We start from the raw sequence: 15,568 nt of genomic DNA on the forward strand, positions 1-15,568 counted from the left end.
ATAATTATTACAACTAACAAATTAAACTTTTTTAAATCCAATCTTAATAATTATTCATCTAGTAACGTTCAGAGTCAAATATATTTCATCTGATATTTTAAAAGAAATTATCATTTCATCGTAATTTTTACGGACAACAATTATTCCTCTAATAACATGTAGAGTCAAATATTTCATCCACGACACTTTATCGTTTTATTTTCCAACGATTAAATATAATATATCAATTACGCGTAACAATCAAATCGCAGAATCAAATCATTAAAATAACAAAAAGATAACAAAAGATTCAATAAAATATTACGTTTAATAAATAATTAAAATTTACAATTTAAAATATTTCTATGCTTTAATATTCCATATACATATATAAAATACGTAAAATATTTCGGCAACGAGTCGACAATAACACGTACTTGGTCTTGACGGCAAAGCGCGCTACTGTTTACATCTCACGGCCTTATTATCATTCGCGCGGCGACACTCGAGGACTATGGACGTAGTACGAAATACGTGGTATATTGTCGAATTCTTTTCTTAAACGCGATTGTGTCGAAATATAATTATTATAACTAACAAATTAAACTTTTTTAAATCCAATCTTAATAATTATTCATCTAGTAACGTTCAGAGTCAAATATATTTCATCTGATATTTTAAAAGAAATTATCATTTCATCGTAATTTTTACGGACAACAATTATTCCTCTAATAACATGTAGAGTCAAATATTTCATCCACGACACTTTATCGTTTTATTTTCCAACGATTAAATATAATATATCAATTACGCGTAACAATCAAATCGCAGAATCAAATCATTAAAATAACAAAAGATTCAATAAAATACAATCCTTTAATAAATAATTAAAATTTACAATTTAAAATATTTCTATGCTTTAATATTCCATATACATTTATAAAATACGTAAAATATTTCGGCAACGAGTCGACAATAACACGTACTTAGCCTTGACGGCAAAGCGCGCTATTGTTTACATCTCACGGCCTTATCATTCGCGCGGCGACACTCGAGGACTATGGACGTAGTACGAAATACGTGGTATATTGTATATTCTTTTCTTAAACGCGATTGTGTCGAAATATAATTATTATAACTAACGAATTAAACTTTTTTAAACCCAATCTTAATAATTATTCATCTAGTAACGTTTAGAGTCAAATACATTTCGTCCGATATTTTAAATTTTCGTAAAATGCGAACATAAATTAATCATTAATCAAACGATTATTATATCATAATTTTCAATTATATTAATCTTTCGATTATTGGTGTTAATATGCGTATGCTATACATACTATCAACAAAGATAGCATTTTTATCGAATAGCGCATTTTGGCTTCATATAAACATCGAACGAATCATGTTTCTCTCGTGTTTTCTCCCTTTTACGATATAAAAAGTATGTATCTCTCGTGTAATTCTTCGCGATCGGGAGTGCCGTGCAAAGTGTCTCGCGGTTATTCGATATATCTAATCATTATTAATCGTATTTTCGAGAGCGAGTGTGAGTGTCACGAATAGCAAAGGACAAGGAGGAAAGGAAAAGGAGATTGAGAAAAGCATCGGACAACATATGGAGCAACGAAACATGTGATGTAAGTGATTTATAAATTATTTATTATTTATATTTATCATTTATATTGGTTGTTCTTTTTTTGCTTTTTAATTCATTCTAATAAATATATTGTTAAATATATCGCATATATAAAATGTTTCAGTTTTTATTTTAAAATATTTCAAATATCTATAATAAAATATTTAATATTTTAATATTTTTTTGCATTAATTGATATTTTTATATAAATTGTTCAATATTTTGTAAAATACTTTACAATGCTCTAATTATTAATTATTTACATATTTAGAATTAGAAATTTTTTAACAGATTAAATTGATCACAAATGTATTTATTTATATGCAAGAAAATATTTTTCTGATAATTACAGTTTGCAATATCAAAAAAAGTTAAAAAGGCAAAAAAATGATTACGCATAATAATTAATTTTACAATCGATTAATTTAGATTTGTTTTATACAAAATAAAATAAAAATATTAACCAATTGTATTTGCACGTAATTTGTTTGTCGTAATATTTGCTTCGAGATGTTGGATATATCAGTAGTATTTGTAAAATTGCAATAATTTTAATAGTAATTACTATATATCAATAAATTTTCATTATTATTTATTGTAGAATCTTTGTAAATTAGGAACTAAATTATCTTACTAAATCGTGTATTTCGAAAAGATACGTTAAAAATATAATATGATATGGCTTCAACCAAGACTATAAAAAATCATGAAAAAATTAATTACCCCTTCTAATTACAATTAAAACTTTGCTAATGAAAGAATTTAGTTCAAACTGTACAAAAATTGTAGTAGTATATGCTGAGCACTCGAAAATCGATAATTCCATCGGATTTAATTTGATATAATTTAAATTCGAAACTTTTCTTAAAAATTAGAATAATTTAATATCAAATTTGTATTACATAATTAAAACACAATTTGGATTTTCGAAATGCATGGTTTTTAAAACTGACGTCTATTACTTTTCTTATAATCCGAATAGTATTTCTTCATAAGGAATTTTAATCATTAACAGCGTTAAAATAATTTTTTTCTAATTTTATGATCGCTCGCAGAGGGTGTTGGAGATATATCACATTTTCAATGTATGATTAATGATTAATTATCTTATATTAATAGTATGTAACTATATGTAACAAAATGATAGATCTCAAAAAATTTATTTCCTATATATGTATGCCGTAGTACATAAAATATTTCAGCAAAAAAAATAATAATAACACAGTTTTCGGCCTTAGTGGTAACACGTCAGGCTAATATTTTATTACCTTGGTTTTGTTATCATTCATGCGACAACATTTAAAGAGTAAAATAATGGTGCGAGGCACTCCGTTAAATTCCTTTGTTAGACGCGATCGCGATTAATATTGGAAAATTATTTACTATAATAATATGATTAATTAACTTTTATAAATAACACAACTAATATATATGTATAATATATTGCGACGAAAGTTCTCGACCGACATATTTCGCGTAATTTATTCATTCAAGAATCGTAGTAACAGAAATCTAAAATAAAAAGTTTCGATATGAAATCGACTTTTACGAGCGGAAATTATTTCTTTAATGATATTTAGAGTCAAATATAATTCGTCCGCGATGCTTTATCTTTTATTTTTCGATTATTTGAATATAATTTGGATTGAGAATGTACAGCAAAACAATCGAATCGTAGATCTAAATAATTAACATAATAAAAAGTTGCGTGATACAATTCGTGATTAATCTTTTAATAAATAATCATCTATAATTAATTTATATAATCCAAAATATTTCTATACTTTAATATTCCACATATATATATTTCTTAAAGAGTACGTAAAATATTTCGATGAGCCGAACGGAACAATAACACGTATCCTTGGCGGCGTATGACGCGCTGTGTTTACATCCCACGGCCTTAGTATCATTCACACGGCGACATTCGAACAGTAAGATAGTAATGCGAAATGCTTCGTATATTGCCGAATTAATAATTAAATAATTATTTATCATGATTTGCAATTATATTAATCTTTCGATTTTATAATTCGTGTTAATATACATATACTATACATATATCAACAATAAAGTTAGCATTCGTAATGAGTAGCACACGAATTTGATTTCTCTCATATAAAACGTTGAGCGAATCGTACCCGTATAATTCTTCCGCGATCGGAAGTGCCATGCAAAGTGTCTCGCGATCGTATGTGACTGATCATTATTAATTAATATTTTCGGGAATGAGTGTGAGTGCAAAGAAATAGCAAAGGACAAACAGGAGAGGAAAGGAAGGTTGAGAGAAGCATCAGGCAACATATAGAGCAACGAAATATGCGGCGTAAGTGACTTATAAATTATTTATCATTCATATCATTTTTAGACATTGCTTGTTTCTTTCCCATTTTTTCGAAAGTAATTTATTCTAAATTAGCATCTAATATAACGCGTATATAAAAAATATTTTAGTTTTTATTTTAAAATAATAATAAAATAATAAAATAATATAATAATATAATAAAATATTTTTTGTATTAATTAATATTTTTATGTAGATAATTCAATATTTTATAAAATATTTTACAATAATGTGTGTAATTATTATATACTTTATATATACGAATTACATATTTTTTTGTAGATTAAATTTATTAAAAATTTATACTCCACAGACACAATTCTTGATAATTACAATTTACAATATTAAATATCTGTTTAGAAGGCAAAAAAAATCGATTGAGCGTAATAATTAATTTTGCAAGGAATTAATTTAGATACTTAGTTTTATACAAAGTAAATTTATAAACATATTAAAATTGAATATATTTGTACTCGATTGTGTTTGGCTTTTTCGTAATGATTAATATTCATATCGGATGTTCGATATATCGGTAGTATCCTGAATTTTTCCTGACCTAAATAATCCGCGTGGACTGCTGAGCTAAATGCTCCACGTGGACTCGCTTGACCAATAATCATAGTTCTTCAATCGTCAAAACCAATAGAAAACTCGGGTTTAGGCACTCACGAAGTATCTCGCGTCTTATTCGCATTTCTTTTCGTATCCTTGTCGCATCCTCGTCTCATCCTTCTCTCTAATTGCTTTTAAAAGGCGAGCTCGAGTGAGCTTCGGCTCGGCGTTATCTACTGTAACTCGATACGCAGATAAAAAAACGTATCGATTTACGTGTCGACTTTCTTATCGCATACAAGATTTATGTCTTAATTTAGTTACACAAATTTATTTCATATATTTCAGTTACTTACACTTACACATTCGTTTATAGCGATGTAGTTTCAAACATTTTCCCTTTAAACTCGATTTATTAAAGGTGCACTTTATATTGGGATTAAAGCAGTCATTTTTGCACAAAAAATGTTTACATATACATTTATTCTTTTAATTTTCAGCTATAAAGTATTGTTATAATTAATGTACATTAATAATTATTAATTCATTAATAATTTCTATTCGTATTAAAAAAATATATATATTTAAAACATTTTAACTTATCTTTTAAAAAATTATTTGCAAATTTTAAAAACACATTTATTGTTTTATAAATAATTCGCAAATCATATTATAAAATTTAAGATACAATGCTTACTTAAAAGATATGTTGTGTTACTTTTTTAATCAATAAATTTTTAATTATTTAGTTTAAAATAGTATGTTTCATATTTATAATTAGACATCTTTCTTATCCAGATTGCTTTCATTTTTTAGATATTTCGCATATAGGAACGGAAATAAATAATAAGAAAAAGGAGTTTATGTAGTATTATAATATCAATGCTGTTGCAAATCTAGAAAAGAATACTAGTAATTGTGACAATAATTACCTATTATATATACGGTAATTTTCTCATTGTTATTTATTATTATAACATCTTTATGAATTAGATTTTCCTTTATTAAAAAAAATGATCGTCGTATAATTCTTTATTCAATAATATATAAATAGATATTACAACGAGAAAAAAATATTGTTATTTTAAATGCACTTATTGCGTACATAACATAAAAATCAGAAGCGTTATAATGATTTACATTACATTATTGAATAATATAATAAATTCCACACATACTAATTTTATATAAAATTATATATAATATAATTTTCTCTTTTTTCTTTCTCTCATAAATTATATTATATTATAAATTTATGCAACACAACCCCCCACGGGTACACCTTGACGCGGTGGGGTGGCTCAGTACTTGGATGGTGCCTTGAGGTTTATCTTAAATTCTTTTATTTAGGATAAATCTTAAGGAGCCTGAAGGGGAAGCTAAGTACCCAGCACAGTATTGCCACGAGTCGCACAATGGCTCATATGTGGCACGTGCATTGGACGCTTATTGCGTCGTCGACTTTCCGTCGTCGGTGCCGTCAACGTGTCGCGGACGGCGGCGTTTCGTTACCGCGTTTTGAAATGGGATTCTCGCTCGTACCGAAACCGGGAGTGCCGTTCAAAGTATATATATATTAAGTATATACATCGCGCGACCAAATAGAAAATTTTTTACCGTACCGAAATAGTGCGGCAACCGTTCAGTATCGCGCGTAAAAGTGCGAAAATAGCGATGAAAATATCGCTCGTGAGTGCGGGAGTGTCGTTAAGTATCGCGCGTCTAAGACTGAGAGGAGGAGGAGGCCTAGGAGAGGCATCGGGCTCCAGCAGAGCAACCTTCTGGTAAGCAGTTTATTTATTTGTAATTATATATTAAATATTAAATATATTTATTATAATTTAAATTAAATTAATCGCGTAATTTGATTTTTTATTTATATAATTTAAATAAGAGAGAATTTTGAAAAAAAAGATTTTTATAAAAATCTAAATCTTGTAAAGATATAAGCTTTTATAAAGTTATTAGAGAATTATTAGTAATGTTTTTTTTTCTAAAATTTATAGAATTATCTTATTAATCTGCTATTATTATATGTATCGAACATAAAATTCAATGTATATAATAATTTTTGAAATATTAATTATTTTGAATGTTATTATAATTTAGATCTTTTATTTGTATTATAGATTGATGCAACAACCTCGATGATCTGAGAGGAGGAGGAGGCCTAGGAGAGGCATCCTGCACCTGCGGAACAACCTGATGGTAAGTATTATTATTTATTATCAATTATTAATTATTATGTCTTATTATTATATCTTATTATTATATATCTAATTATTATATCTTATATATATTATATATTATTAATTATTAAATCGCGTACACATATTAACTTAATTCGTTTATTTGAATGATTTAAATAAGAAAAAATAAGGAAAATTTTTAAAAATTTTTTCTATAAAAATTTCTTAAAAATTGAAATTATTTATAAAATTATTTCATATTTATACGTTTATTTATAATTCGAATAAAATTTAATGCGTACGATAATAATTTCTTAAAATATTAATTATTTTAAACGCTATTAAATTTGAATTTTATATTTGTATGTTACAGACAACGTAGCTTCAATATCAACTCCGCTGTTGCGCATCAGTGCCGGTGAGTGATGAACTTTTATTTTGAAGCAATGGATTTTTATAAATGCATGTAGATAAATCCGTTGCTTTTAATTCTCGGTCGGCGGGACACATTACGAATTTTTATGAATTTTAAATCATAAAAAAATTTCTCTTATATGTAATTATACTCTATATTTCTAAAATAAAATTTTATACTAAATTGTAAATTTATATTTTTAAACTTTTATAAAAAGAATAAATTGTAAGTTTATATTTTTAAACTTTTATTAAAAAAACATTAATTGTCAAAATTAAAGTAAAATGAAAAATATTTCTAGAAAAAAAATATAGATAATATTTTTACTGCAATTTTATATGAGATTTATATGAGATATTTATTTCCATTATGAGCTTTAAAACAATTTTAAAGATATAGATTTTATAATCCGCCGACCGAGAGATGCATGCTAATTATATTCTATACATGTTTGGATAATACATATTTTGCGATTTCTAATGACTAAATGACATGCGCGTCTAAAAAACGATCGTAATATTGTACGATCGTAAATGAATTATTTTATTGCTGAACAATAATCGGCAATAGAAGGAGTTATTCTCCTTGCTTGATCCCTGACTCGTAGAAATCGAGTCAGAATAAATGGCGAGAATATATGTTGCGCAGTTAGGGCTCCCTAAATTTATCGCGAATTCCTGACTAGGGCTCCTTAAATTCCTTATTATAGCGGATTCCGAATTAGGGTTCCCTAAATTTCTTTATCGTGAGTTTTTATTGGCGTAAGCCAGCAAATAGGGCTATTACGGCTGTTAGGGCTGTTAGGGCTGTTCGAGATGTTAGGGTTGTTAGGGCTGTTAGGATTGTCGGGGATGATCGGCCGGATGGCCCGACGGACGGGGTGTTCATAAGGTGAATTTCCCCTCGAAAAAAGAGCTGTTAGGTCTCATAATTTCAACAGACTATTAGGGCATTAAAAAAACTTAAATTTAAATAAAATTTAATTTATAAAAATTAACTTTATTTTTGGGAGGGAAATAAAAAACATATTGTTTTTAGAGATATTTTTATTTTATATAAAATTAATTAAATAAATTATATATAAAGCATTAAAATAAATTGTAGTCGATTGTAAAAAAGATTATAAATAAAAATAAAAAATAATGTATGAAAAATGTAAAAAATGTAATTTAAATATATAATATGTATTTAAGTTGCATTTATTATGCGGATAATATGTATTAAATTTAACATTTATCATTTTATTTTTTATAAATTGCATTAAATATTATGCAATTTTAAGTTCAAATGTGAATGTTATTAGTTTTCTAATTATTCGATAACATTGAGATAATTTAAATTAATTAATAGTAATTTAAATAAATTTTTTTCTAATTTATTCACTGAAAAAAAACTTGGTTGAAAAAGGCAAAATTTGTTTTGCTCAACTAAATATATTGTCCGATACGTTCAAATAAATATAACTAAAATATTCCGAAATAATTTGTCGATGTAAAAAAAGCTTATTCAAATCATCAAAACAGAGAGTACAGTACAACGATGTACAGTTACTACAACAGAATATTTTTTTGGCAATATTCAACAAAATTTTTTTTTCAGTGTTTGAAATTATATCACATATATTATATTAATCAGTTTAAATAATAAAAATTTTATAATTTCTTATATTGAGAATATTGATACTGATAGCATCAATTATTAAATTGCATCTAACATTGTAATTATATTATTTTTCATTTTCCATAATTTTCTGTGCAACTGTATATAAATTGTAATCTGTATATAAATTGTAAATTGTAATATAAAAAAAAAATTATTGTACATTACACGAAATTAGGAGAACACGTACAATAACACAATTTGTTGAATTATACATTTGATACATATTTTATTTCAACATTTTTATTGCAAAATTACTCAAATATTGAATAATTTACTTTATATACCAAAAGATTATTAATAAATTCGGGAAGTTTTTAAAAATTTCGTAATCGGAAAAATCGTCAAAAATATTCTTCTAATAATATAATAATATAAAAAGTACTAAATAAAAGTTTTAAATTGATGTTAATCCAATAATTAAATATTTTAGCTTTTTACTTATAAAATTTGTCAAATCGCGCTTTTGATGTCACAAAAACACAAGTATTATATATTCGATAAAATATTGCAAATGATTAAATATTATCGGTCACGCGTGAAAATTACAATTGGTAAAAGAAATAATTTTCTGTGATTATCGTTTCTGATTAAATGTAATTTCGCGAATTTCGCGTCGCATTAAATATTTACTGACCGATTTTTTATAATAAATTATATTGTAAACAATTGCGTTCTTTTTACATTTTTAAACGTGATCGCTGCCTCGGCGAAGAAACCTTTTCGCTATCCCTCGTGTCAGGTGGACGTTAGCAAATGCACGATTTATATTGGCGGAAAGTCGAAGCGATCTTTATTGTGGAGAGTTATTTCTCATCGGTTTTTGTAGAATCGATCCGCAATACTTAGTTCGGTGCCTCATTAAAAATTAGAAGTTTCCGTTACAAAGTTGGAATTAAACTCAAATTTTCTTGGCAGTTTCTGGAAATAATGTTTTTGACAGTAATTTAACGACGATCACCACACACTGTTTGAAGTCGAATCACAAAATTCATAATATATACTTTAAGAGAATATATTTTCTTCTTTTTGTTAAGATTGTTCTTCCACACACACACACATACACATTAATATCTGTATTAACATAAGTATTATTTTAATGATGAAAATATTTAATAATAGATTATAAATGGATATAATAGATAGATCAATTTCATTTGTTCAAATGCATAAGTTTAAAACAATTAGTTTTGCAAACTTTTTTAATAAATATTGTGGTTACAAACATATATATTTTATTAATTATATTTAAATTAATTTAATTTTTGGTCTCTTTAGAAACCATTTACAGGTATTGGATGTTTCAGCACCTCAGAATATATATATATATATGCTGTGATTAGTTTATATTAAAAATATATGCATGTGTAATAAAATACATGTGCGCAAATTGTGATATATATTTGAAAAAGCTTATTTTTGTACTATTCTTAACATTATATTATGCATGAATATAATGTAAATATGTGAGTAATATTAAAAACTTCGAAACAAATCAAATGGGTACTCTGATATCAGCAAGATGTCCGCAAATTATTGAAATACTATAATTAATTGATTGATAATTTTTCTTTTGATGCTGTTAAATATTCGAATTTAAATTTTTCTTTAAATCTCGCTGTTATCGGTTTGATTTGTCTCGAGCATATTTGGTACCCTAAAATTACTTGTACTCACATATTTAATCAAACAACAATAAAAGTGCATGTATTTTATTTTCCTTAAATATACTTGATTGTAGCCACATGTACATAAAAATCGTTATATCCAGTCATTTTTAATAAAGATAAACATTTTCTAAAGTGGAAGAACGTGTTTCTTTTTCACGCGAATTGTAATTTCATATATTAAAAATGATGATAATGGTAACAGTCGTTAATTCACTATCAAAATCAATGTTATCGGGAGCAATCAGGAAGATTGCAGATTCGTTCCTTCCTGTAGCGAGATTTCTGACGTTTAATGAATCATTTAACCTTTCTTTGTGGATCGATTCCGCGGAACCTGAAATAGAAATAAGACAAATTGAAGTCGCTTCCCATTTTTAAGATCATTCTTTTCTCTGTCAAATATTAATCAGCGTATCACTCGGCTCAGAGGGATCTTGATCTAGTCTAATCGTTGAGCCAGTTATCCTTCATTCAATGTGGCGATAACGCAATTATTTTAGAGATTATTAAAGTATTAAGGATTATTTTAAAGCTTATTAAAGTACTGTATACATATACGAAATTTAAATCGTGATATTTTTTCTGATTTAATTATTGGATAACATCAAACCTTCGTTTATTTTTTCACACCATTGAATATTTAAAAAAACTATAAATATATTAATATTCCAGGTTATGTCTCTTTCTTAATAAAAGACAATTAATAAATTTATTAAACTATATTCAATTAAAAAATTTTTAAATTTTGCATTGTACGTATTTCGAATATTTTCGTGTAATATAATATAATAAAATACTTTGCGTAAATATCCTTTATATATATATATATATATATATATATATATATATATATATAAATATGTAATAATTTTTGTGTTATATATATTATTATATATTATTATGTACTTTTTAATTTGATTATATTAATTTTGTAATTACATTTATATTTCATAACTATATATTGCATTCTATTTCGCGAGATAAAATATCTTTACAATAAAATATCATATATCAAGCTATGCTGTGTAAAAATTATAATAAAATTGTATAAAAATTATTTATACGCCACGTGATAGAATTATTGAAAATCGAAAAACAAATATATCTCGCAATACCTTTATTTTTTGAATAATTGTTTTACCTCCTAATTATCTTCCTTCTCAATAAATTGGAAAACGCGACTGGATCCCTTTGACCTTTACGTTCAGATTCCGTTCTTTCTCGCCGGCTGTAGACATTCCACGTTGTAATTGGCTGTATCGTAGGTATTACGTTATGTGTAATTAACATTAGTTTTACGATCGATAGCTATCGTTAACCCACATGCAACTTTTTATCCAATCGCGTTCTTCAAGATTCCAAGACTTGGCAACTTATCGCGATAGCGGAATTCCCGTATGAATGTCGTAATCGTATACGTTGCCATATTTCTCGACATTGACACAATCGTCTTTTCAGGAGTGATGTCACATTGATACGTAACAGATTCCCGAGTCGCATTTTCGAGAATGTTTCGATTTTAAATGAATCAAAAAATAATGCAATGCAATGTCTTGCAATTATTTCGTCCGAATAAAGCGATTTTTAAATTATCTCTTTTGCATTGAAATTCTTTGATCAATTTAAAAATCGACATTTTTTTTAGCGAAACTTTTGTCAATTGTCAACTTCATCTTTGTTCAATTCACACAATTTCTTAAAAAAATTTTTCAAACTTTAAAATTTAAACTTTAAAATGATGTAGCAATTGAAAAGAATATGTTAATAATGTATCAAAATTTTTTTCTTTAGAAAGGAAAAAATTTGAGAAAAAGAATGCATAAGAAAGAAAAGCACAATAAGATAGAAAACAAGAGTTTCGCTTGTAAAAATATCAAATCAGACAGACTATGTATTTAATGAAGAGAAAAACATTCTTCGATCTCATTGACGCAATCTTAATTGTGTGTGGGTTTGTCGTTCGGCCAACCCGTTTTGATCACCATGCAGTCACGCTCCTCCAGGCTTGTAGAGCACACCTGTTCGCGAAGTTGAGCAAGTCCTATCGCCCACGATACTGGCTGTTCAAAGAATCCATTGACATGTTGCTACCAGTGATCTACGACACACTTGTTGACATATACCGTCGAGTATCGTATTTTCTATCAATATAAATCAATATTCTCAGCGAGTCGCAAGCCATACTATCGTACATTATCATGTGCAGAAATGTGTATCTATAGTAGTATATTTTCTTCTACTATTTGCTTTGAAGTAGATAAAGATTAAAGGCTTAGATTTAGTGAGAAACGAGGTAATGAGTGTAGATATCGTCTCTTTTAATATCTGATTTATATAAACTAGCATATTAAAAAAACGCGCGCAATTTATTTTATGAATATTATTTACATTGAATATTATTTAATAAATTGTAATTTAAAAAATTCAAGTTAAAAAAACACATGTTTTCTCGAAATATACAAAAAATGATGCAATATTAATTTAATTTTCATAATAATTTCTTGGTAAAATTAACAAGATAAATTATATTTTTTAAATAAATGTTTGTTGGACTTCATATGCAATGTTGGCTCAGCAATCATCGAAATTAATTAGAAATGCAAGGAAATACAGAAAATTCATATTCAATCTAAATTTATATTATAGAATGTTGAATATTTCAAAATAAAATTATAAAAATTATTTGTTACACGGTATTTAGTTATCGTTCATTTCGACATTATTAAGAAATCAAATTATTAGAAAGGAAAAAATTTGGATATTATCATTCGAGCGAAAAGATAATAGTGTGATATACTCCGTATCGTTGAATTCTTTTTCGAGACGTGATCGCAATAAGTGAGAAATAATTCGCTACGATCATTATAATCAATGATTAATCAACTTTTAAACGACGCATAACTGTATCGCGATGATAGGCTTTTATCGGAGCGCCTTTATCGGAATATTCGATAATTTATTATTTAAATAAAAGTTGAACAGGTAAAAATTATAAGTTACAAAATATTTTTATTTTGTAAAATTATAAAATTCTCTTCCACAGAATTGATTATCTCTTCTTTTCTTCATCGAGATATATTCCGCGATAGCAAGAATTTACGCACTATTCCCGAGCGCGAAAAAACATATACGTATTTGCATTATTTATGTGGATTTAGCGTCGTAAATAAGTGTAACGAAGCGTATACATATAATTCGCTTAAGTACAACATCGCTATGCTTTGCGTTGGGTGCGACTATTATATCTCTTTCTCCAACTTATCTCTCTCTCTCTCTCTTTCTCTTTCTTTCTTTAACACTTTCGTGCGTTCTTCGCAGAACGAGGTTTAACACGCGATGTACACGGACGAATAAGCCGTCGTTAATTTATAGTCTAATGGAATGAAGCGCGTTAAATGTGGTTTACAAATATTAAGATGTATTAATAGCATCGGCCGCGAAGATATTGCCTTTTATTCCTACGATGCGTGAAAGAGAATGAAGAAATTATGCATTTCTTTCAGTTTTCGTTCGGTTCTCTGATTTCGAAAGCGGAGAAAGCAAGCTTTATACGTATCAGATCAAATAAATAAATGTAAATTCGTCTTATTACAAATCACCGACCGAGATTTTTCGAGAAACATTGTTTCAAGCTTTCGAACATTCTCTAGATAGCTACATTTATAGTTACAATGAGAATAGAGCGATGAAAATCTTTGTTTCCGAAGAACAAATTCGTTCACATCGACTTTGAAAAGTCAGAGAAGAGAGAGATACCCTTCTGCGGTACCTTTTGTTTCCATCGAACAAAGCTAGCAGTTTAGTTGGACGAGCAGAAGGGATTTCGCGATGGTTCTTCGTGACTCCCGAGGCTCGACGAGGTTCTTTGTTCGACGTGTAATACCAGTTCAAAGAGGATTCTCCTCTCGCCCTGTTCAAACAACGAAGGAACCGTGCGGCGAATCATAAACGTTCGGTTTAAGTGCCGTGAGTGCAAGTGCGACCGTCGAAAGTGGCGAGTGAGGCCACTTCTGCACTTTCGACCTCGAGACTTGTTCCCTCGAATCTTTTCACCGTACAATTGTCCTACTTGCGAACGATACAAAGAGATTTTGCGAAAATTAATTCTTAAAATATAACAATATATAACAATTCTCGTTGAGAAATTTTAGCATTGCAGAATAGAACTCTTTAATCACACTTTAAAGTGTTTTCTTAACGAGTAATAAACTTGTCATAACTGATTAACTATTCGTGACAGGTAACAAGACTATTAAGTTTGTAGATAAATTATGATTGTGCTATATCGAAATGCGTACATTTCTTCTATGAAAGTAAATGGAATTCATCTTTAGAGCCAGCTTTTGAGGGTTAATGCAATTTGGCAGACGTACAGGATTCTCCACGCTTTCAATACGTTGCTTCATACGTCGTAGAAAGCAATTTAGACGAAAGGTCGACGTTCACCTCCGGCCATGTACGATCTCTCACTTCGTTTCCAATACTGTTCTTTCAATGGAATAAATTAAGTAGGGAAAGTTAGAGCGAAAGAGAGCCCATTCGTCTTCCAGTACTCGCATAAGTTTTATTACCGTATGTTGAGAGAGGCACTCGAGGATTAAATTAGTTAGAAATACAAATACAGACTGATTTAATGAACGGACCTCTCCGATCGTCACTGTATCACTGCGAATTCTCACGAGAGTGTCACTTCTGTTGATTCAGTAATAAGGATAATGGACGAGATACCTTCAAAGTGAGTCCTAATGAAAGCGAGTGGTTGCTCTATCGAGAAACCGGAAAAGTAACACAAACAGAAGATTCCTCCTCTCAGGAAACTCGATGCATTTACGCGAGTATGCACCAGATGAAGTTGGGAGACATCCAGTTCCATTAGAGGAGACGCAAAATGGCCGATAAATAGACGTGGTTTCTAAAATACAATGCAAATACGAGTCTTAATCGCGCGCATTATTTTTAGTATTTTTTAAACAGACTATTGTACGCAACTATTATTGGAAGAGCTGGAGCTAAAAAATACAATTTATTTATCAAAAAATTTCACAGAGGAAAAGTGACGAAAAGTACGATTTTTTTATTTAATCAAATATAACTGTTACATTTTATAAATAATTTTAATTT

The 15,568-nt window shown here is 28.0% G+C and overlaps 1 protein-coding gene across 1 annotated transcript in view; it reads right to left on the reverse strand.

Annotated features, from left to right (window-relative positions):
• The window catches only part of LOC105253835 (cadherin-99C), a 107,331-nt gene that overhangs the window by 45,922 nt on the left and 45,841 nt on the right, over positions 1-15,568 (reverse strand). The gene's annotated exons all lie outside the window — the stretch shown is intronic.

This window comes from Camponotus floridanus, unplaced genomic scaffold (assembly GCF_003227725.1).
Source record: "Camponotus floridanus strain SB8 unplaced genomic scaffold, Cflo_v7.5 scaffold55, whole genome shotgun sequence".
Lineage (NCBI taxonomy): Eukaryota > Metazoa > Arthropoda > Insecta > Hymenoptera > Formicidae > Camponotus > Camponotus floridanus.